Raw genomic sequence first — 25,664 nt, 5'->3', positions numbered from 1 at the left:
CTAATGGAACAATAGTATTCCGTGACATACATATACCACAGTTTGCTAAGCCATTCCCCAACTGAAGGACATTTACTGGATTTCCAATTCTTTGCCTTCACAAACAGGGCTGCTATAAACATTTTTGTACAAGTAATGTTTTTGTACAAGTAATGTTTTACCCTTTTTCATCATCTCTGCAGGGTATAGACCCAGTAGTGGTATTGCTGGGTCAAAGGGTATGCACATTTTTGTTGCCCTTTGGGCATAGTTCCAAATAGCTCTCCAGAAGGGTTGGATGAGTTCACAGCTCCACCAACAGTGTAATAGTGTCCCAGATTTCTCACAACCCTTCCAACAATCATCATTATCCTTCCTGGTCATACTGGCCAATCTGAGAGGTATGAGGTGATACCTCAGAGAAGCTTTAATTTGCATTTCTCTAATAATTAATGATTTAGAGCACTTTTTCATATGGCTATGGATTGCTTTGATCTGTAAATTGCCTTTGCATATCCTTTGACCATTTGTCAATTGGGGAATGGCTTTTTGTTTTAAAAACATGACTCAGTTCTCCGTATATTTTAGAAATGAGTCCTTTGTCAGAATCATTAGTTGTAAAGATTGAAACATGCTATTTAAACTGTTACTTATCTTGTTTATGCTATATGCTTATTTTGGTTGATATTTTACTTAATTTTCTTCCAGTTACATATCATGAAAGTTTTTCAGCACTCATTTACTTGCATATTGGTAAGTTACACATTTTTCTACCACCCTCCCTTCCCACCCACCCCACTTGGTGGCAAACAGTCTGGTAAAAACTTTACATGTACATTTCTGTTTAGAATGTTTACATATTAGCCATTTTCTGTACAAGGAACTAGGACTAAAGGAAAAGAAAGAAAACCATGGAATAGGAAAGAGAAACATAAGATAAGTTTTAAAGAAGTGAACATAATATCCATTTAGTTTCTCTAAGGCTTTTTTGGTTTGTTTGTTTGCTTTTCCCTCAGGATGTAGATGTGTTGTCCATAACAGGTTTCTCAGGGTTGTCTGAGATCTCTGAATTGTTAAGAGCTGCATCCATCATAGTTGATGAACTCACAATGTTGTTGTTAATGCACTTTCTATTTTGGGTTTTTTTGCAAGTCAAATGGGGTTAAGTGACTTGCCCAAGGCCACACAGCTAGGTAATTAGTAAGTATCTGAGGCCCGGTTTGAACACAGGTACTCCTGACTCCAGGGCAGGTGTTCTATCTACTGTACCACCTAGCTGCCCCTGTTAATGCACTTCCAAAAACAAAGACATGACATGAATGTTTTTGCCATGTTTCCTATGTACATGGTATGATCTTATTGTTAAAATGATAATAATAATGGTTTCCCACTATATCGATTGTATAGCTTAGAGTCATATTTGTGCCGCCTTACTTCTCTTTAAACTTCTAATTCTCATGTTAATGATTTCCTTTTTTTACTCTTGGAAGCAATATCTTTAATGTGTCTTAAATAATTGTTCTATTGTTCTATTTATTTATTTATTAAATTTCTACTTTTCAACCAGTTTTCTCTCCTTTTCCACCCATCTAGCCTATCTTCTCTCCACAGATATTTCTTATCTGATCATGTTACTTTTCTTCAAAAATCTATTCAATTAGGGTGGCTAGGTGGAGCAGTAGATAGAGCACTGGCCCTGGAGTCAGGAGTACCTCAGTTCAAAGGTGGCCTCAGATACTTACTAGTTACCTAGCTGTGTGGCCTTGGGCAAGCCACTTAACCCCATTTTGCCTTGCAAATAAAAAAATCTGTTCAATAGTTTCCTAATACTTATTGATTTATGGTCAATATTAGGCCAGGAAATATGATCATCAATTATTCATGAATTGGTATGATAGATTTTTTTCCTTACTAGTAAATCTCTACCAACATGATGTATTCTTAAACAATTGCAGTCTGACAGAAATTATTAGGAGGCCTATCTAGCTTCTTTATTAGCAGTTGTCTTCCTTTTGACACCACAAAACTTATAAAAGGTTCATAATTCTCTCCATTCCAGTCCTTTAAAGTAATAGCAACCCTGGTTCCAATAGTATCCTTCTTCATTTCACTTTCTGTTATGGATACTTTGTCTTTGTTTAATTTCCTCCTGTAGATACCACATAGAGATCTAAATTAAAACATGTAACAAGTTTAAAAAATTAATAGCTATTGTTGCATGTTTAATGACCATTGGCTACATGACCCAAAATGGGAATTTTTTTTGACCTTTGAAAAGAGCATTACCTGCATTGTGACTATTGCCTGTTCTGTCCTATTCTACCTTGAGTTAAGCAATCCTTTACCACAAACGAGTCTGGGAAGGTAACATAAGATGCTCAGAAAGCATCTTGATTACCTAGAAATGAACTGGAGGTATTAGACTTTGATCAGACCAACTGATAAGGCCAGTACCAAATCAAAAAAAAAAAGAGAGGGAAGAAAAGGATGTTGTGTTCTCGAAAACTTTTCCCTCTCTTTTAAAAAAACTTAAAAAAAAGGTCTGTCCTCCTATAGCCCTCTAGCACTTTATCTGTTTTCTGTGATTTTTCAAAGAAATCAATGATGGTTCTACTATTACACTGTAAGTTACAGATCCAGTATTTTATCACAGAGATTCTTATTTGAAGCTTAGTTCTCCTTGCACTACGTAGTTGTGCCTCTCACAAAGGAGAATTCTACTTAAAATATGAGATAAAATCTGGAATTGATAATAGAAGTGATAAAGTACAGAATTATAACTAGACAATACTGTTATAAGACTACCATAGGAGCAGCTAGGTGGCACAGTGGATAGAGCACCAGCCCTGGAGTCAGGAGTACCCGAGTTCAAATCAAGCCTCCAACACTTAATAATTATCTAGCTGTGTGGCCTAGGGCAAGCTACTTAACCCCATTGGCTTGCAAAAAAAACCAAACAAACTAAAAAAAAGACTACTATAGAAGATGGCAGACTGTTTTAAGTTTTCTTGGCTTTCCCCCAGAACTAACCAAGATCAAGCATCTTAATAGATTTTGGATCCACAGAACATAGAGAAGAATCGAGGAGAGCATCCTGCAACAAGATTTGTCACAGGGGTGCATGTGTGAGCCAGGGTCAAAGAGCAGAGCCCCAGTGTAGGGGTGGTAGGTGAGGCTGGGGAACTGACCTAAGAACAGCAGGGGAAGCATTTGCTGTGTGTAGGGCAGGTGGGAGAGCTTCAGCAGGATACCCAGAGATCTATCTGGTCAATTTGACTGGTGTGGAAGACCAGGGGCCTTGAACCCCTTGTTTTCAGTCACATCCCCTTGTTCCCAGCTGAGTCCCTCTTCCCCCCATTCCAGAACAAACATAGTAACAACCCCCAATGTCTACACCTTACCCCAAGGCTCAGGTGTGGACAACAGATTCACCCCCCCCAACTGACTGGTGATTAAGTTAATTAACTTTATAGCCTGAGAGTCCAGCCTACCTTGTGCAAGGCTAGCTCAGATCCTGCCCTACCCCAGACCCAGGCTTATGGAATAGGCCACTAATCAACAATAAAGAAAATCCAGAGAAAACTATTGGCATTCCTTTCAAGCCAGCACACTGAGTAATCCCTGGAGTAGGCAAGGCCTCTAGGGATCTCAACACTGAAGGGATGGAAACAAGCACCTTCCCCAAGGCAAGACTGTAAGGAAAGGGCCCAAAATGAAAAAAGGTCAGCACAAAGCAGAGCCCAATGAATTTTACCTTGAAGTTAAGGATCCTAACTCAGAGAGGATTGGAGCTTCAAATGAGAATATGAATAGGTCTCCATCCCAAAAAGACTTCTTAGAAGAGATCAGGAAGGAGTTTAAAAATCAAATGGTCTTTTCATCAGAAATTTTTAGAATTCTTCCATTTCTGATGAAAAGACCAGAGCTAAACAGAAAATTTGGACATCAAACAGGAGGTTCAAGAGACACGTGAAAAGGTAAAAAAAAAAAAGGGGGGGTGGCGGTAAAAGAAAAAAAATGCAATCCAGTAAGTTGAAATTGGCTAAACCCCAGCATAGGGGTAAAAAAAAATTCTCATAAACCTTGAGAAATGTAACTCTAACAGAGAGAATACACCTAGCCAGAAATGATGGACATTCATGACCTATCTATCCATGAGACTACTATCCAATGGGATGTAACTGGCTTTAACCCCACTTGGGACAAAGACTCTAATAACTCTCAGGAATTTTGACTCTATTCGACAGAATGTACAGAACTAGAAGGGACAGACACTCAGAATTTTCTATGACTTAGACAGAAGGATCTAAAAAAAATAAACACTACCGCCCTAAAAAGGAGGACAGGAAAGAGACAGGAGGAGGGAGGGGATTGAATGGGGTAAATCTCATTACACTAAGAGGTACAAAAACCTATGGTAATAGTGGGGAAGAAGGGAGCAGAGGAGAAACACCTGAATCTTCTTCTCATCAGATTTGGCTTAAAGTCAACCTACACATACTCAGTTAACTTATAAAACATCTAACCTTTCAAGTATTAAAAGGGGAAAAGGGGAGGGGGGATGGAGAAAGGAAAAGGGAGAGGGGGAAATGAGGGGAAATAACAAAAGGAAGGGAAGACAAAAGGGAAAGGGGAAAGAAAGGGGAGGGTGTGATATAGGAGGGCAAAAACACTGAGGGGGTGATTTTCAGAAACAAAAGACTGGGGAATATGGATAAAAGGGGGGAAAGGGGGAAAATACAAACAGAGGGAAGATAGCAAAGAGGGCAATAAAGAATTAGTAATCATAACCTTAAGTGTGAATGGGATGAACTCTCCCTTAAAACATAAGTAAATAGCAGAGTGGATTAAAAACCAGAATCCTACAATATGCTGCTTACAGGAAACTCATTTGAAGCAGAGAGATACATATAGAGTAAAGGTAAAAGGTTGGAGCAAAATATATTTTGCTTCAGCTGAAGTAAAAAAAGCAGGAGTAGCAATCCTTATCTCAGACAAAGCAGCAGCAAAAATAGATAGCCTTAAAAGAGATAAGGAAGGAAACTTTATCCTCCTAAAAGGTACCATAGACAATAAAGTCATTTCAATATTGAATATATATGCACCCAGTGGGACAGCACCCAAATTCGTAGAGGAGAAGCTGAAAGAATTACAGGAAGACATAGACAGCAAAACTCTACTACTGAGAGACCTCAACCTCCTGCTATCAGATCTAGATAAATCGAATCATAAAACAAACAAGAAAGAAATTAGGGAGGTAAATAGATTGCTAGAAAAATTAGATATGGTAGACTTATGGAGTAAACTGAATGGGGATAGGAAGGAATATACCTTTTTCTCTGCAGTACATGGAACTTATACAAAAATTGACAATGTACTAGGACATAAAAACCTAATGATCAACTGCAGAAAGGCAGAAATAGTGAATACATCTTTCTCAGATCACAATGCAATAAAAGTTATATGCAATACAGGGCCAAGGAGATATAGACCCAGAACAAATTGGAAACTGAATAACCTCATTTTAAGAAATGAGTGGACCAAAAAACAAATTATAGAAAGAATTAACAATTTTATCTTAGATAACTATAATAATGAAACAACATACCAAACCCTATGGGATTCATTTAAAGCTACTCTCAGGGGATATATTATAGCTCTAAATGCTTATATGAATAAATTGGAGAAAGAGGAAATCAATGAACTAAACATGCAACTAAAAAAATTAGAGAAAGAACAAATCAAAAATCCCCAATTAAGTACCAAATTAGAAATTCTAAAAATTAAAAGAGAAATTAATAAAATTGAAAGCAAAAAACTATTGAATTAATAAATAAAACTAAAAGTTGATATTATGAAAAAACCAATAAAATTGATAAACCTCTGGTCAATTTTATTAGAAAAAGAAAGAAGAAAACCAAATTGCTAGTATCATAAATGAAAAAGGTGAACTCACCACCAATGAGGAGGAAATTAAAGTAATAATTCAAAACTATTTTGCCCAACTCTATGCCAATAAGTTTGATAATCTAAGTGAAATGGATGAATATTTACAAAAATATAAGTTGCCCAGGTTAAATTAAAAAGACATTAAATACCTAAACAAGACTATCTCAGAAAAAGAAATTCAGCAAGCCATTACTGAACTCCCTAAAAAAATCTCCAGGGCCTGATGGATTCACTAGTGAATTCTAACAAATATTTAAAGAACAATTGGTTCCAATCCCATATAAACTCTTTGGAAAAATAGGAAAAGATGGAACTCTGCCTAACTCTTTCTACCAAACCAATATGGTACTGTTACCTAAACCAGGAAGAGTTAAAACAAAGAAAGAAAATTATAGACCTATCTCCCTGATGAATATAGATGCAAAAATCCTAAATAAAATCTTAGCAAAATGATTACAACAAGTCATCACTAGGATAATACATTATGATCAAATAGGATTTATTCCAGGCATGCAGGGTTGGTTCAATATTAGGAAAACTGTTAGTATACTCAATTATATCAACAACAAACCTATGAGGAATCATATGATCATATCAATAGATGCTGAAAAAGCTTTTGACAAAATACAAGATCCATTCTTATTAAAAACACTAGAGAGTGTAGGAATAAATGAACTGTTCCTTAAAATAATTAGCAGTATCTATCTGAAACCATCAACAAGCATTATATTCAATGGGGAGAGGCTAGAGCCATTCCCAAGAAGACCAGGGGTGAAACAAGGATGCACATTATCACCACTACTATTTAATATTGTATTAGAAATGTTAGCAGCAGCAATTAGAGAAGATAAAGAAATTAAAGGAATTAGAATTGGGAAGGAAGAGACAAAACTCTCACTCTTTGCAGATGACATGATGGTCTACCTAGAGAATCCCAAGAAATCATCTAAAAAACTACTGGAAACAATTAGCAATTTTAGCAAAGTTGCAGGTTATAATATAAACACTCATAAATCCTCAACTTTTCTATATATGTCTAGCAAGAAACAGCAGGAAGAGCTAGAAAGAGAAATCCCATTCAAAGTACCCTCAGACACTATAAAATATTTGGGAGTCTATTTGCCAAGACAGACTCACAATCTTTTTGAAATCAATTATAAAACACTACTTACACAAATTAAATTAGATTTAAATAACTGGGCAAATATCAACTGCTCATGGATAGGTAGAGCTAATATAATAAAAATGACAATTCTACCAAAACTAAACTATCTGTTTAGTACCCTACCAATCAAAATTCCAAAAAATTACTTTAACGAGTTAGAAAAAATTGTAAGTAAATTCATATGGAGAAATAAAAAGTCAAGAATTGCCAGGAGCTTAATGAAGAGAAGTGCAAATGAAGGTGGCTTAGCCCTACCCAAAATAAAATTATATTATAAAGCATCAGTCATCAAAACTGTTTGGTATTGGCTAAGAAATAGAGTGGTGGACCAGTGGAATAGACTAGATGTAAAAGCAGGAGATGATTATAGTAAGCTGCTGTTTGATAAACCTAAAGATTCTGGCCATTGGGATAAAAACTCCCTCTTTGATAAAAATTGCTGGGAAAATTGGAAGTTAGTATGGAAGAAACTTAGATTAGATCAACACCTCACACCCTTTACCAAGATAAGATCCAAATGGTTACAGGACATAGACATAAAAATCAATACTATAAGCCGATTAGAAGATCAAGGACTAGTCTACCTGTCAGATCTATGGAAAGGGGAACAGTTTATGACTAAGGAAGTGTTGGAGAACATCACCAAAAACCAATTAGATGATTTCGATTACATTAAATTAAAAAGCTTTTGCACAGATAAAACAAATGTAACCAAGATCAAAAGAAATGTAGTAAATTGGGAAACAATCTTTAGAACTAATGATTCTGACAAAGGACTCATTTCTAAAATATACAGAGAAAAGAGTCATATTTTTAAATCAAAAAGCCACTCCTCAATTGACAAATGGTCAAAGGATATGCAAAGTCAATTTACAGATGAGGAGATCAAAGTAATCTATAGCCATATGAAAAAATGCTCTAAATCATTAATTATTAGAGAAATGCAAATTAAAGCTTCTCTGAGGTACCACCTCACACCTCTCAGATTGGCCAGTATCACCAGGAAGGATAATGATCATTGTTGGAAGGGATGTGGGAAATCTGGGACACTATCACACTGTTGGTGGAGCTGTGAACTCATCCAACCCTTCTGGAGAGCTATTTCGAACTATGGCCAAAGGGCAACAAAAAGGTGCATACCCTTTGACCCAGCAATACCATTACTGGGTCTATACCCTGAAGAGATGAGGAAAAAGGTAAAAACATTACTTGTACAAAAATATTTATAGCAGCCCTGTTTGTGGTGGCAAAGAATTGGAAATCCAGTAAATGTCCTTCAGTTGGGGAATGGCTTAGCAAACTGTGGTATATGTATGTCATGGAACACTATTGTTCTATTAAAAACCAGGAGGGACGGGATTTCAGGGAAACCTGGAGGGATTTGCATGAACTGATGCTGAGCGAGATGAGCAGAACCAGAAAAACACTGTACACCCTAACAGCAACATGGGAGTGATGTTCAACCTTGAAGGACTTGCTCATTCCATCAGGGCAACAATCGGGAACAATTTTGGGCTGTCTGCAAAGGAGAATACCATCTGTATCCAGATAAGGAGCTGTGGAGTTTGAACAAAGTGCAAGGACTATTCCCTTTAATTTAGGAAAAAAGACAGGTAGCTTATTGTCTGATCTTGTTACCTCTTAGACTTCTCTTCTCTTTAAGGATATGATTTCTCTCAAGGTACAACATGGAAACAAAGTAAAGACTGACAGAGTGCTCTCTGTGGGGGGGACGGGGGAGGGAAGGAAGATAGGGGGGAAATGTAAAACTCAAATAATATCTTTAATAAAAATAAATTTAAATTAAAAAAATCAAATGGAAAAACTGGGAAAAGAAAAGCAAGAAAAATTTAACATTATGCAAGAGAAAATTAACATCTTACAACAACAAAAAATTCTTTGAAAATGCAATTGGACAAGTGCAAAAAAGAAAATACTTCTCTCAAAAACAAAATTGGGCAAATGGAAAATGACAACAACTCCTTCAAAATGGAATTGACCAATTGGAAAAGAAAATACAAAAGGTTATGAAGAAAATCTTCTCTTAAAAAAAGATTGGAATTTGTGGAAATTAATGAATTCATGAGACACCAAGAATTTGTTAAACAAAATTAAAAACATCAAAAAATAAAAGAAAATGTAAAACATCTCATTGGCCAAACAACAGACTTGGAAAACATATCCAGGAGAGACAATTTAAGAATCATAGGGCCTTCTGAAAAAAAATGATGAAAAAAGTCTAGGCTCCATACTTCAGGATATAGTGAAGGAGAACTGCTCTGATATCCTGGAACCAGAGGGCAAAATAATCATTGAAAGAACACATTGAACACCCTCCTGAAAGGGATCCCCAAATTAAAACACTAAGAACTATCATATCAAGAGAAAATTCTGCAAGTGGCCAGCAAGAAACAATTGATACATTCAGAAGCCAAATACTAGAGAATATGGGTAAGGTGATAAAAGGGGAAAAATACAAACAGAGAGGGGATAGCATGGAGGGCAGTAAAGAGTCAGTAATTATAACTTTGAATGTGAATGGGATGAACTCTCTCAAAAAAGCATAAGCAAATAGCAGAATGGATTAAAAACCAGAATCCTACAATATGCTGTTTAAAGAAACACATTTGAAGCAGAGAGATACATACAGAGTAAAGCAAGAGACTGGAGCAGAATATATCATTCTTCATCTAAAGTGAAAAAGGCAGGGGTAGCAATCCTTATCTCAGATAAAGCAGCTGATAAAATAAATCTCATTAAAAGATATAAGGAGGGAAACTATAACCTCCTAAAAGGTACCTTAGACAATAAAGAAATTTCAATACTATATATCTATGCACCAAGTGGTATACCATCCAAATTATTAGAGGAGAAGCTGAATGGGTTACAGGAAGTTATAGACAGCAAAACTCTCCTCCTGGGAGATCTCAATCTCCCTCTTTCAGAATTAGATAAATCTAACCATAAAATAAACAAGAAGAAAGCTGGAAGGGTAAATAGAATATTTAGAAAACTTAGATATGATAGACCTTTGGAGAAAAGTCAGTGGGGATAGAAAGGAATATACCTTTTTTTTCTGCAGTACATGACACCTAAAAAAACTGACGATTTACAAGGGGATGAAAACCTCATAATGAAATTCAAAAAGGCAGAAATATGGAATACAACCTTTTCAGACAGTAATACAATGAAAAATCCTGTGCAATATTGGACCATGGAGAAATAGTCCTAAAACTAATTAGAAACTAAATGACCTAAGTTTTTAAAAATAAGTGGATCAAATGATTGATGATTTCATCTAAGACAATGACAATAAAGAGAACATATACCAAAACTTAGGGGATTCAGTCAAAGCAGTTATTAGGGGATATATAGTATTTCTAAATGCTTACATGAATAAAATAGAGAATGAAGAAATCAATGAACTGAGCATGTAACTAAAAAATTAGAAAAAGAACAAATTAAAAATCTCCAATTAAATACCACATTAGAATATCTAAAAATTAAAGGACAAATGATTAAAATCAAAAGCAAGAAAATTAATGAACTAATAAATAGAGTTGGTTATATGAAAAATCAATATAATAGCTAAATCTTTGGTCAATTTTATTTAAAAAAAGAAAAAAGAAAACCAAATGACTAATATCAAAAATGAAAAAGGTGAATTGAACACCAATGAGGAAGAAATGAAAATAATAATTCAGAACTATTTTGCCCAATTGTATGCCAATAAATTTGATAATCTAAATGAAATGGTTAAATATTTATAAAAATACAAACTGCCCAGGTTAAATGAAAAGGAAATTAAATGCCTAAATTACCCTATCTTAGAAAAAGAAATTCAACAAGCCATTAATGAACTCCCTAAATAAAAGTCTCCAGGGCCAGATGACTTCACAAGTGAATTCTACCAAACATTCAAGGAACAATTGTTTCCAGTTCAATAAAACTATTTGGAAAAATAGGTGAAGATGGGATTCTGCTTAATTCCTTCTATGACAGCAATATGGTGCTGATACCTAAACCAGAAAGAGTCAAATCTGGGGAAGAAAATTATAGAACAATTTCCCTAATAAATATGGAGGCAAAAGTCTTAAATAACAGCTTAGCAAAACAATTATAGCAAGTTATCACTAGGATAATATACTAATACCAAGCAGGATTCATTCCAGGAATGCAAGGTTGGTTCAATACTATCAGCATAATGGACTATATCAATAACAAACCTAACATAAATCAATAGATGCTGAAAAAGTCTTTGATAAAATACAGCACCTATTCCTATTAAAAACACTAGTGAATATAGTAATAAATAAATTGTTTCTTAAAATGATAAACAGTATCTATCTGAAACAATTAAGTATTTTATGCAATGGGAATAAGACAGAAGTATCCCCAATAAGCTCAGGGGTGAAACAAGGATGTCTTTTATCACCACTACTATTTAATATTACAATAGAAATATTAGCTTTAGCAATAAGAGAAGAAAAAGAAATTGAAGGAACTAGAATTGAGAAGGAAGAAACAAACTCTCACTCTTTGCAGATGATATGATGGTATACCTACAGAAACCTCATAAATCATCTAAAAAAGTACTGGAAGCAATTAACAACTTTAGCAAAGTCTCAGGTTATAAAATTAAGCCACATAAATCCTCAGCATTTCTATATATTAATAACAAGATACAGCAGCAAGAGTAAGAAAGAGAAATCACATTCAAAATAATTTCAGGAGCAGCTAGCTTGCACAGTGGATAGAGCACTGGCCCTGGAGTAAGGAAGACTTGAGTTCAACTCCAGCCTCAGACACTTAATAATTGTCTAACTGTGTGCCCGTGGACAAGTCACAATTTAAGGTAACCCCATTGCCTTAAATAAATAAAATTAAAAAGAAAACTTCAGACAACATAAAATACTTAGGAATCTATCTGCCAGGACAAACTCAGAACTTTATGAAAACAATGATAAAACACTTTTCACAAAAATGAAATCAGATCTAAATAACTGAAAAATATCATTTGTTCATGGGCAGGCCAAGCTAATATTTAAAAAATGACAATTCTACCATACCATACCAATTAAACTTCCAAAAAAATTACTTTATTAAGCTAGAATAAAATGTAATGAAATTCATATGGAGAAACAAAAAGTCAAAGATATTAAGGGATTTAATGAAAACAGGCAAAATAAGGTGGCTTAGCCTTTTCAGATATAAAATTATATTATAAAACATCAGTCAACAAAAACTGTTTGGTACTGGCTAAGAAATAGAGTGGTGGATCAATGGAATACATAAAGTGCAAAGGAGACAGCAGGAAATGATTATAGTTTGATAAACACAGAAAATCCAGCTTCTGGGAGAACTCATTTCATTAAAAGCTGCTGGGAAAACTGGAAGATATTATGGCAGAAACTAGGTTTAGACCAACATCTCACATCCTAAACCAATATAAGATCAAAATAGATGCAAGAGTTAGACATAAAAGACAGTATTATAAGCAAACTAGGAGAACAAGAAATAGTTTACCTGTCAGATCTATGGAAAGGGGAACATGTTATGACCAAGGAAGAGACAGATTTAAAAAAACAAACTGGCTAATTTTGATTACATTAAATTGAAAAGTTTTTGCACAAACAAAACCATGGATAACCAAAATCAAAAAAAATGTATTAAATTGAGAAACAATTTTTGCAACTAGTGTTTCTGACAAAGGTCTGATTTCTAAAATATGTATAGAACCGAATGAAATTTATAAAAATAAAACCAAGCCATTCTCCAATTAATAAATGGTCAAAGGATATGCAAAGGAAATTTGCAGATGAGGAAATCAAAGCTAACTATAATAACATGAAAAATTTCTCTAAACTATTATTGATTAGAAAAATGCAAATTAAAGCATCTCTGAGCTATCACCGCATACCTCTCATATTGACCAATATGACCAGAAAAGATATTGTTCAATGTTGGAGGAGATGTGGGAAATCTGAGACACCAATGAACTGTTGATAGAGCTGAGAACTGATCCAAACTTTCTGGAGAGCAATTTGGAATTATGCCCAAAGAGCAATAAAAATGTCCATACCCTTCAATCTGGCAATACCATTCCTGGGTCTATACCCTAAAGTGATCATGAAAAAGGGTTAAAACCCCACATGTGCAAAATATTCATAGCAGCTCTGTTTGTAAAGAAATGGAAATTGAGGGGATGTTCATCAATTGGGGAACGTCTGAACAAATTGTGATATATTATGTGATAGAATACTATTGTTCTATAAGAAATCAGAATGGATGGGATTTCAGAAAAACTTGGAAAGACTTGCATGAATTGATGCTGAGTGAGATGAGCAGAACCAGAAGAACATTATACAGCTTAACAACAACATGGGATGATGATCAACCTTGATGGACTTGCTCACTTCATTTTAATTATCAGGTACAATTTTATTGGATCTGTGAGAGAGAATACCATATGTATACAGAGAAGGAACTGTGTAGTTTAAAGGAAGGCCAAAGATCATTACCTTCAATTTAAAAAAAAATTTGTCTTATGTATTAAATAATTTATTATCTTTAATATTATCTTTCTTCCTTATGGATATATTTTTCTCTCAACACATTCAATTTTGATCTTTGCATATCATGGAAACAAATCTAAAGACTATATCACATTGCCTTCTATTGGGTGGAAGGAGGAGGGAAGGGAGGGAGGGGGAAAATTGAAAATTTAAAACCTTACAAAAATGATTGGTAGAAATTGTTATTGTATATAATTGGAAATCAAATAAAATATTTATTAACATATTTCTATAGAAAAGAATCTAGATAATGTTATATTAAACCATCTTGATGAATATATACATATATGAGTATTAAGCATATGTATAAGTAGTAACAACTTCATGATTGTGACCCATATCTTAAACCACATGATTTCTTTCATAAACATTTTAACTTCTTATGTTAGTTAAAAATATACATAAAATACTTAAAACTTGAATCTGTACATTTCAACAGTTCAACTCCTTCTTTTTGAGAAAATCTTGATATACTGTTCATCAGTTCAGATAAAAATCAAAAACAGAACCTCTGGTCATGAATTAATTAGAAAAAAGAAATTTTATTGTTCAGTCATTTTGATTGTGTTCAACTCTTTGAGATCCCTTTTGAGATTTTCTTGACAAAGATATGATATTTGTTTGCTATTTTCTTCTATATCTCATTTTTGCAAATGAAGAAATTCAGGGTGAATTGGTATGATGGGGTCAAAATCTAGTAAGTGTCCAGTAAGATTTGAACTCAGGAAAATGATTCTTTCCAACATCTATCCTAGCACTCTATCCACAGTCACTTAACTTTCCTAGAGAATTGCAAAATCAATGGAATCTAGAGTTATGAAGTAATAACAGAGACAATGTTTGCCTACCTTGAGATATGCAGAGAAGCATATATTTTTCCAGAGGTGGTAGTAGAAGGTAGGAAGGTGACACTAAACCATTTGTTATTGAACTACTCTAGCTTCATTGTCACACAGGACTTATGTGGCCTTTCAACATTCTTTCACTATCATAGGAATTAACCTAACTTGCCAGTGTTGAAGTAGATGTAATCTACTTAGAAAATTAGAAATGGAATGCACAAATCACTTTTGATTGCACAAGAAAACAGCAAACATCTTGAAACTAGAAACCTGTGCTTCCTCAAGGTGTTGTTCTCTGTTTTGCTCTTATTTTTTAATGAGATAGAAAGTCAAGGCTAGGACCTCATCTTTTACTTTCTTATCCTCTCATAGCTCTGGGCACAATGTTAGATGATGCTTAATAGGTATGTGTTGATTTGACTTTGAAATGGTTTATTTTATTTAAAACTGATGAAATTCATTTTAGATGAGTCAGTCATTGACCATTTTTGCCCACCACATATCCTATTTCAAACTTAACTATTCCCTTTCAGATGATGAACTAGTTATACCACAACGTTGTCTAGATTGACTAACTCATCACTCATAACTTAGAAGATTCAAACATTCCTGATTTCTTTTTAGCAACTCTTGTGTCTACTGTAGAATTTTTTTCTCTGACTGTCATCCATATGTAGCTGAGAACCATATTTTCAGTTTATTTAGAAAGAGCATAAAAACCTTAAGTATACTGAAAAGTATTAGGTGTCTGTGATTTGACACCTTAGAAGTACAAACTTTGAACAACTACAGCACCATGTACATAAAGGGGAAATCAGTAAATAGTAATGATACTGAATATTATTTTAAAAAATAGCTTTTTCTATTTCTTTATAATTACAATAAAGTAAGATACTTTGCATACTGATCCTTCTGTCCATTCAGATTACAACTTCTTTATGCTCCTCATTTTGTGTGATTCATATCTGTGTTGTTATTCATTTGTTCAGACATATCCAATTTTCCCTTTGCCAGTGTGTTGAGGCAAATAGAGTTTAAATGACTTGCCCAGGGTCACACAGCTCATAAGTGCTTAAAGTTAGATTTTAGTTAGGGTTTTCCTGACTCTAGACTATGAACTCTATCTACTAAGCCAGCTAAATGCCTCCATTCTAGTCTGTATTTTCCATAATTTTTTTCTAGAATAGCCACTTAATATAGTTTCTTTGATTGCTTTAAAATATCCCATGTAAAAATGTAGAGCCTAAATTAGGAGTAGTTGGGGACCCTAAAATGTGTACTGAGCAAGGAACAAGTTGAGAAGCAAGTGACTGCTATGTGACTCTGGGTAAATCACTTAATCTGGGTAATAACTTAATTCAATTCCCTTAAGTATAAAATGGTGATGATAATCAAATCATCTACCTCTCAAGATTGTTATGAGGTTCAAATGAGATATTTGTAAAGCAATTCCAATGCCTGGCACCTAATAGGTACTATATTCCTTCCTTCCATAATATTTCTTCCCCTGTATAGTCCTGGTACCATGGTTGGGCAACCTTGTCTTCAGCCAGGATATTTCCTTCAATGTTCTTTTTTTTTTAAAATACACTCATGATTTCCTTCTTCAATGGAATTTCCCCACACACACACACACAAAATCCATGGACATAATATAGACATGTGCTCAGTGGTTTCTCTTGGGTTTATATTTGTAATATGTGTGACCCACCTTAAGGATAAGTTTCTCAATTAGCCTTCTCAAGCAGCAATATAACCATGATTCTGTTTGCACAGATCATTTTCCTAGATATTAAATGAAGTTGCATTTATGATTTCTTGGTTTGGGGATTATAGAAGATAAATCTAACTTAGTTACCAGATTAGACATTAGACTTATTTATTTATTTATTTTGTTTGTTTGTTTTAATTTTCCTAGGCAGCGTACCTTCAGGTATAGTGCCAAATGAAAGGACACTGCAAATGTTTAACTAAACTTTCTTATCACAATACATCAATTGGCCAATTTGAATCTTCAGTAGCCATGAACAATTCAGTCCTCTTCAAAACCAGCAAGTACACCATGAAGTTATTTTTGGAAATGGTGTTGTAGCCCCCTTCTTGTGTGCTTCATGTGGGTGCAAAGATAGACCCAGCACTTGTTCTCTGACCACAGATCACTGAAACCATCTGATTCCAGAACAACTAAAAAGAGAACTCAGAGTTATTTTCAAAAGCTTACATCTGACCATGTCACATCTCTATTTAATAACATACAATGGCTCCCTACTTCCTCATTTATTCCCCCAATAAAAGGAAAACATAGCAAATATGATAGATTAGCAGGAAAAAGTTCAATGAGCTTTCTACCTCTACTACCAATCTCCAAACAGATCTAGAAAATTCACCAGACCAAATACTGATGGAAAAATTCAAGAAAATATCATGAATCACTTTTCCAAAAGTCAAGTTGACATAAAAATATAGAGACGTCTGTAGATACAAAGGATAGGCTTTGACTAGGATTGTGCTATGCTTAGTGCACACCAGAGTAGAGACAAACTGTGTTCCTGGCCAAGAGAATGTACTATTCTTCTTTTTTTTTTTTTTTTTTGCAAGGCAAATGGGGTTAAGTGGCTTGCCCAAGGCCACACTGCTAGGTAATTATTAAGTGTCTGAGACCGGATTTGAACCCAGGTACTCCTGACTTCAGGGCCGGTGCTTTTTCCACTGTGCCACCTAGCTGCCCCCTAGAATGTACTATTTTTGACAGTCCCCTCCCCGCAACCCCAAATTCATACATCAGGGAACCATGATTGCCAGTATTGTCTTTCACTGTCCACTTCCAAGTCATAAATCCAGTGCAAACTGAGGAGGAAAGCAGAACCCAAAGACCCACTTCTGGGGTCAGGAGTCATATAAGGAATCTTTGTACTGTACCAAGAGAAGACCATTTTGGGAACCAAGCAGCAGGCCTTCTCAGGTCCCAGGAGCAGAGCAACATCTCAATTCCAGCTTCTAGCCCAGAGTGAAGCCTACATAGGAATAACCAGAGCAAGAACCTCATACCTAAAAGGAACCTGAAGTCCTGTCATTCTGAAGCAGCAGAACTTTGTAACTTTTGTGGAGCTTTAGGCAAGCCACTTATAATTGCTGTCTGCCTCAGTTTCCTCATCTGTAAAATGTGGTGTTGTGAGGATCAATAAGATCATATCTGGAATATAGTAGGTAACTAATAAATTCCTATTACTTTCCTTAGCTCTATGTCAGTAAGGTCACAGAACCAATGAGAGACTAAAAAACTTAGACATAGTACCTGTCTTAAATGAAAGTTAAGGGGCGGCTAGGTGGCGCAATGGATAAAGCACCGGCCCTGGAGTCAGGAGTACCTGGGTTCAAATCCGGTCTCAGACACTTAATAATTACCTAGCCATGTGGCCTTGGGCAAGCCACTTAACCCCATTACCTTGCAAAAACCTAAAAAAAAGTAAAAAAAATAAATGAAAGTTAAAAAAACATCCTTCATTCAGGTTTTGATTATTGTGATATTACCATTTTTTGGTACCATCTCTCAAAAAAAAAGACAAAAAGGGAATTTTCACCTTTCAAAGCTAAAATCTTACCTTTTAAAGAAAGTATTCCCTGATCCTCCTTTATTATAATGCTTTCTCTCTATCATCTCCAATTTATTCTTTCTCTCCAATCCATCTTGTTTAGTTGTTTGCCTGTTGTCTCTCCATTAGACAATGAGCTCCTAGAAAACAGATACTGTATTTTTGTGTCTTCATTGCTTAGCACAGTGCCTCACATATAGTAGGTGTTTAATAAATATTTATTCTTTGATTTTTCAATCTAATATATTAAGGTCATCACTTGTAATTGAATGTAGAGACTGTCAATCTTATTTGTGATACTATGAAGTTCATTTATAGATTGAGGAGTGCAAAAACTGAGAGACAAGAGTAAATCTGATGGATTGGCAATATCTCTAATCACCCATCAATATTTAAGAATCAAAGAAAATAGTGGGCTCTTTTCTTTGTTCTTCTTCTTCTTAAATAGTCAGCTATGAGACCTGTCTTTTATCTGTGCTAATTTATGGCACTTCTCTCCAATAAACAAAGCCTGACAAATGGTAAGACTTTATTTTCTATTTTTTTTTTGTAATTTGAAGATATTGGGCAGATTGTATTTCAAACGATACAGAGGATTCTTTATGAAGGCTCAATAACCAGGCAGGGAAAAGAGAAAAAGAAAGTCATTCATAGAAAGCTAAGTCCTTTCCCTCTTCCCAGTAAGGAATAGATGCATTTCGTCAATAAAGCCTCCAGCTTTTTTGAGGGGGAGGAATGAGAGTCCTGAGGTCATACCTAACCCAGTCTCCCTTATGTGACAGCACATTACATTACCAGGCAAGTTATTGGACCAGCTGTGTTTACATTTCTTGAGCCATTCAAAGTAAATGATCTTTGTTCTGATAACAATGGAGTGTGTTGTGCTTTACATTTATAAGCACTATCAGAAAATCTCTCCTTGGCTCTAGTCCAGAAATTGACAATGGCAAGAACATGATTGAATTAGTGATTTTTTTTTTTGCCTTGACTCTGAATTTCTAAAATACGTAGTGTGCCAGGGAACTGCTAAGTTTTAAAAATTTAAGGTGATAACCAATGAATAAAAAATAACTCTATATATGTAAGTTGAAAATGATCTTTAAATATTGATGGAATTATTCCTGAAAGTTTATATCTTCAATTAATTGCTATTTATAATAATAATAATATCTATACATTGCTTTATAGTTTATAAAATGCTTTACATATGTTACTTAATTTGATTCTCACAACAACCAATGAGTTTTGTACTTTTATAACCCCTGTTTTACAAATGAAAGAAAACAAAATGAGAGACTTTAAGGGAATTGCCCAGGATCACATCATTACTAAATGTCTAAGGCAGGATTTGAACTTAGGTCTTCCTAACATTAAATGCAATATTGAATTCATTATACCAAGTTGAATCCCATGTTTTTCATACAATATTGTTGACACATTAGTGACTATTTTCTGGTGGAAGTTTAGTGCATTTTAGATGTCTTTCCTATTAATAGTCTTTGAATAAATGCTTATTTGATTTTTTAAAATCCCTGAAATTTTATATATTAAAATATAGTCAAATTGATTATTTGTGTATAGCTTATTCCGAATTTATATTAAAAATCTAAAAATTTGGAAAGGCTACACAAATGCTAAGATAAATTCCAGTATTTCAATATTATCAATGTGCACTCCCTCCAAGTAGTGCACTCCATGACTTCTCAACATGCACAGTTCTTGCCCATATATTCCCATAAATCCTTTCAACATTCTTGGGGCAATATTCTAGGTCACTGGACAATACCTGGAAAATGGGACTTTCAAGCTGTCCGTTAGTTATACTTGCTCTAGATAGAAGATCATCTGCAGTTTTTGGATATATAAAACATTTCCTTTCCTGATTTTTTTAATGTTAAGATAGAAAAATAGAATAACCATGCATGTTTTTATAAAGGTAGATCCTTTTAAAGGACTTTTTTGGTGGGAAATTCTAGCAATGGACTCACTAAGGCCAAGAGGCATGATCAGATTTGTGGTTCATTGTTGGTTAGATGATTCAGGGTTCATATTCTTTTTAATATTGTATATGCTCTTCTGTAATTCTTTCATCCTTTCTGAAAAATACACTATATATATATAATACAGATTTATATATATATATATATATATATATATTTATTCCTAATTATTTATCCTTAGTGTTGCTACCCAAAAAATTTATACAGTTCTGTCATCACACTAACAATATCTCACAGGGTCTGTTTGCCTAATGACCCAATAAGTTCAGTTATAGACTTAGGAGTGCAAAAATGTTTATTTAAGTCATTCTCCTAAGTGCAGTTTGATATAAAAATTATCTAGACTTGCATTTCTCCATTATGGAACTTATCTTTTCACATGGCTATCATACATTTGTTCTTCTTCACTAAAGTATACTTTCTTATTGTTTGAGCTTTGCTACATTGGGGAATGTATATTTTCAGTTTTTGAGATGAGAGTTCCCTGCACATTCATTTTTTGTCTAGTTCTATTTGCTTAGAATATGAATGAATTTGAATTTGCTGCAGAATCAAATATGTGTATAGATATAAATACATGTGTATATATAATCAATTTTAATTTTTATAGAATTTTGGCATAATACTATGCCTTTTCATTATTCCTTTTCATATTTCCAGATTTGAATTAAGCTTTATCTTATATCATAAATGTCACTGCTACTTTTTACACCAGCCTTTAATTTTGAATATTAGAAATATCTCACTTGGCTTTATAATAACTAATTTTCCTTGACCTATTTTAATGAACAATATTATATACTTTCTTATTTTTGTTATTTTTATTATTATCTAGATGTAATAGAACTAATCCAAACAATTATATTTTGTTATGGCACTACTACCTATGCTTTACCTTGGATTGTTCCCTTTTAGATAAAAGAATTCCACTGGTTCACATCCAACACAAAAAGATACCTTTTCCCTCTTGTTTCTCTTGAACACCTTTTCAAAAACATTACTAATTTATATAATTTAATGTTCAAATAGGGATTTACATTTAATTAGGGCAAAGATGGGGTTGAATCACCTCTAGTATTTATACAAGGTGGGAACCTACCACTCGCTCACCAGCTGTGAACAAGGTTGGAATACCTTACTAGAGTACACTGGAAAAAATCTGTTTAGATAGTCTAAAGGACTTGACTATTCCTCTGTGGCCTATGTAAAATAATTGAACTTATTGGAATTAGATTTGAGGGAACAGTGAACCATAGCAGAAATCCTGACAAAGCACATGGGTTGGAAGAGAATACATTAACCTCAGTCTTTGTCAGAAGAGGACTGTGTAATCTTTGAAGTCTTGGGAATATTTTGGACTTCCAATTGGCTTTCTAGCAACATTCTGTAGCAGCTGATATCATTTATAGAAAGCCAAAGATATATTGGATGAGATGAAGAAAGTAGATTCTACAACAAATGCCACTCTACTAAATCTATAGAAAACATTTTGGGCCCTCCAGGTTTTTTATGAAAATATTACCTAAACTTTTATGAAATGAAAAAATTTTACCTAAACTTTTCTTTGGACTGTCACCTTTCAGGTGAAGGAATATACTGCATCCCATCCAACACAAGAGAAGATCTGCTTCTCTCAAATATCTTTTAAAAACATTCACTGCCTGAATACCTAGTTGAGTACAGACATATTGATGATTAGAAAACTGACCATGGAAATCAGAGAAATAAACAAATGAAAACCCCACAAAACTATCCTAGTCTCTGTTTTTCCACTTTTAGAGTTAAAATGATAGGCAAAAATGTGAGGACACAGATTTTTTTTTGTTTTTAACAATATATGTAGGGGTGGCTGGGTGATGCAGTGGATAGAGCACCGGCCCTGGAGTTGGGAGGACCTGAGCTCAAATCTAGCCTCAGACACTTAATAATTACCTAACTGTGTGACCTTGGGCAAGTCATTTAACTCCATTGCCTTGCCAAAAATATGTAAATATTATCTTAGCTATTAGTACTCTAAATCAGTTAGTTAACAAACATTTATTAAATACTAAAGACAGTTGACAGAACACTGGTCTTGGAGTCAGGGGAAGGGAGTTCAAGTCCAGTCCCAGATATTTGTCATTTACTAACTATGAGATCTTAGTCACTTTACCCTGATTGTCTTGCATCCAGGGCCATCTCCTGTAGTTCTGATTCATGTCTGTTTACTGGACCCAGATGACTCTGGAGAAGAAAGTGAAGTACCACCTCACTCACATTCAATTTATGTTCTTGTCATGGCATCACCTCCCCTGATGTCATGCTCTTCCTCAAAAATGAAGGGCAAACATCATATCATTAAGTACTTAATGTATTACATACCAGTAATACAAAAACAGACAGGGAAACCAGTTCTTATGATTGAAGGCAACACATTAAAAAAAAAGATGAATTAAGGGGGGAAAAAAATGAAATACTTGATATTGGAGCTTGGGAGAGGAAATCTGAAGAGTCAACCTAGACAGGAATGAAGACATGGTTTACCTGAGTGCCCTCCATTAAATGGACATTTTGGAAAGGATCAGTCATTCAGTGGGGGATTCTGCAGGGCAGAGAGTACTTTCAATTTGAGAAATGCAGGGGTATGATGAGCTTCCAGGTTGAAGAAGTTTCTATGGAATAGAAAACTTCTGAAGAGAAAGGCATATAAGTAAAAGAGTAGAGTGAGATTCTTATCCAGTCATCAGTAATGACCATTAAGATGATACACTAGATGACAAGAACTGAATCAGCAATTTTAGAAGATAAACTTTCTGAGGAAAAAGACTGATTTTTGCTTTTTCTTTGTACACTTAGTGTTTATCATATTATCTGGTGCATAATAAGCACTTATAAAATGCATGTTCGTTGATTTTTGACATTATTTTTAAAAAATCACAGAAACTATAGGAAAATGCATCTAAATGAAAGAATTCACCAAATATTCTCCTTAGAAAGGTAATAATAATAATAATAATAATAATAATAATAATAATAATAATAATAATATAGATAGCATTTATATAATGATTTAATGTTTGCAAAGTACTTTGCAAATATCATCTTATTTTAATCTCACAACAATGCTGGGAGATAGGTTCTTCTATTCCCTCATTTTATGGTTGAGAGCTTAAAGCAATTTTCCCAAGTTCTCATACCATTGTATCTGAGGTTGCATTTGAACTTAGCTTCCTGATTCTAGAGCCACCCACTGAGCCACCTACTGGCCTATAAAAGAATTGATCAAATTGGTTTCATCATACAACCCAAAGCAAAAAAGAAACAAACAGAAAACCACATCATATTTGATCATCTCTCTTTTCAGTGCTCATGATAACCATAAACAAAACTCATCTTCTTGAAAGTAATTGCAGCATGTACCAATCAATATTTATTATGGGGATGAAAAGGTTGAGAAATTCTATGAATTATTTTTAAAAATCCTCCAAATTAAATCAATTAATATATCCTTTAATACTTGGTGATTTCATTCAATAAAATGGAAATAGTATGACATAAAACATAATTAAAATTTGTGCAATCCTTTACATTTTGAAAATTTATTACATATTTTTTCTTTTGGTCTCATAACAAATTTGTAAAGTAATTAAGTCCTATGTAAACATGATGCATACAATAATCATAATTTTTATTGTATTCCACACTTTACAGATTAGGATACTGTGTATCAAGTTTGTAACTGATAGGTTGAGTAAATTTTCAATGGTCACATAATAATTTCCAGAGTCAATGAACCCAGGTCTTCTTCACTCTAGGTCCAATAACCTGTAAAACATATCAGATTGCCTTTCCTCTTTGTTGGAAAATGTGACTCTGAATTAAGAAATGAAAGAAGTCAAAAGTTTATAAATTTCACAAAGGGTCTACTCCCTCCTCCTAGAATGGAAAAAAAAATCAGTGAAAAGGCCAAGTACTGAAGACTGTTTCTTTGACCTCAGAAGAGAAGGCCTTAAGGCCTTTCTTCATATCACATTGCCTTTTACCCAGTTAAAGAATGTTCTACAGTCTGTCCTTTACATATTATTACAACTTAACCCTCCATGAAGCAATGTCCATGTGGCAAGGTCATATAAGCCAAAGAGGATAGTGGAATTCTTTGTAAATTTGAGGAAAAGTAGTAGAAAAATTTACCTGAAGCACTAATATAAATTGAATATGGAAGAGTTAGTTTCAATCCCATCTAGCAATGGAATAGTAAGTAATAAAGGATCAAAGAATATCTTTGATTGAGAGATTAGTGCATGACCCTGAATGTGGCAATTGTAACTGGGTTGCTATTTTAATCATACATTGTGATCAAGCTAATTGGGTTCTTTCCTTTCTGATGGTTTCTCTCTGTGTAGGTAATTCTTTACCTATTTGCTGGTCTGCCTTTTCCTCTGCTTCTGCCAGAGGGTTACTATAACTACTTAAGTATCTGGAACCCTGCTGCTAGGATGACTGGGGATGAGGAAGATGCCAATTCCCCTTCAAGAATTCTCAAGGACCTTGAGAAGGAAGAGGTGGAACCATTCAGAAAATTGCCTAGAAAGTCATGTGCTCACAAGACCAGGCTGATAAGGGGAAAGGAATTCCACCCCCCACCCCTCCCCTACTCCCCCCACTGTCCTTCTAGACAAGAGCTCAGAGAATGGTCATTATACATTATCAACAGCTGGAAAGAAAGAACCCAAGGGATAGGAAATGCTTCTTTAGTAAATCAATGGAGTTCTGGCTCAGCAGTCAATTAAATAAGTCCCTATGGCTGACAGGAAAGGCCTGATATCAAAAATTCCCCAAGTAGGTGTTACACTCCTCCCTACAGTTTAACAATTTTCTATCCTCAATAAATCCCTTGGGAATTTATTTAGTAGTTTTATTATTCATATCCTCAATCCAGAACAACCCTCAGGGACCTGAAAAGACTCAGCATTGTCTTTATCCAGAGCAAAATTAAACTATTTCAGAACAGCCCATGTGGCATAGATTTCATGTCATTCCAAATTTAAAGGCATAAATTATAATTTCCCTCAATATGGAGTAATACAGATTCAATCAAATTACATTTTATAGAGCATATCAAGCATAATTGAATGTGTAATACTTAACAAGTGCTTGTCTCAAAATAAGCAAATAGTAGAAGAGGGGAAAAATAGAGGTAAGGGGATAGGGGGGAAAGAACCCCAATCATAAGCAATTTGCAAAAGGAAAGAAATAAGAAACTAAGCTTTCCCTCATAGAGAAACTCTAATCTCAACCCATCACCTAAAGCACATGGAGATTGTAGAATCTAATGAGGTCTCTAATGCCTGGAATTTATTGGAATTCATCCCCTTGTTTGCAGATAAGAAATCAATTTTTTCCATAATTCTTTCAACACAAATATGCAGTTAAATTCCATGCAAAAATCTCTAGCTATCCCTTTCTAAACAAAGAATACTAAAATTTCTCTAGAAATCCCTGTACCATAGACATATATCAGTAAATTTCCTCTGAAATACTATACTAAAGGTCACCCAAAATTTCTCTAGTTGATCCTTGCC

At 34.4% G+C, this 25,664-nt stretch overlaps 1 protein-coding gene across 7 annotated transcripts in view; it reads left to right on the top strand.

The window, feature by feature from the left end:
* The window catches only part of SLC25A21 (solute carrier family 25 member 21), a 918,698-nt gene that overhangs the window by 751,316 nt on the left and 141,718 nt on the right, over nt 1–25,664 (top strand). The gene's annotated exons all lie outside the window — the stretch shown is intronic.

Source organism: Macrotis lagotis, chromosome 1, assembly GCF_037893015.1.
Source record: "Macrotis lagotis isolate mMagLag1 chromosome 1, bilby.v1.9.chrom.fasta, whole genome shotgun sequence".
Taxonomy (NCBI): Eukaryota; Metazoa; Chordata; class Mammalia; order Peramelemorphia; family Peramelidae; genus Macrotis; species Macrotis lagotis.
This window is presented reverse-complemented; position numbering and strand designations above follow the sequence as displayed.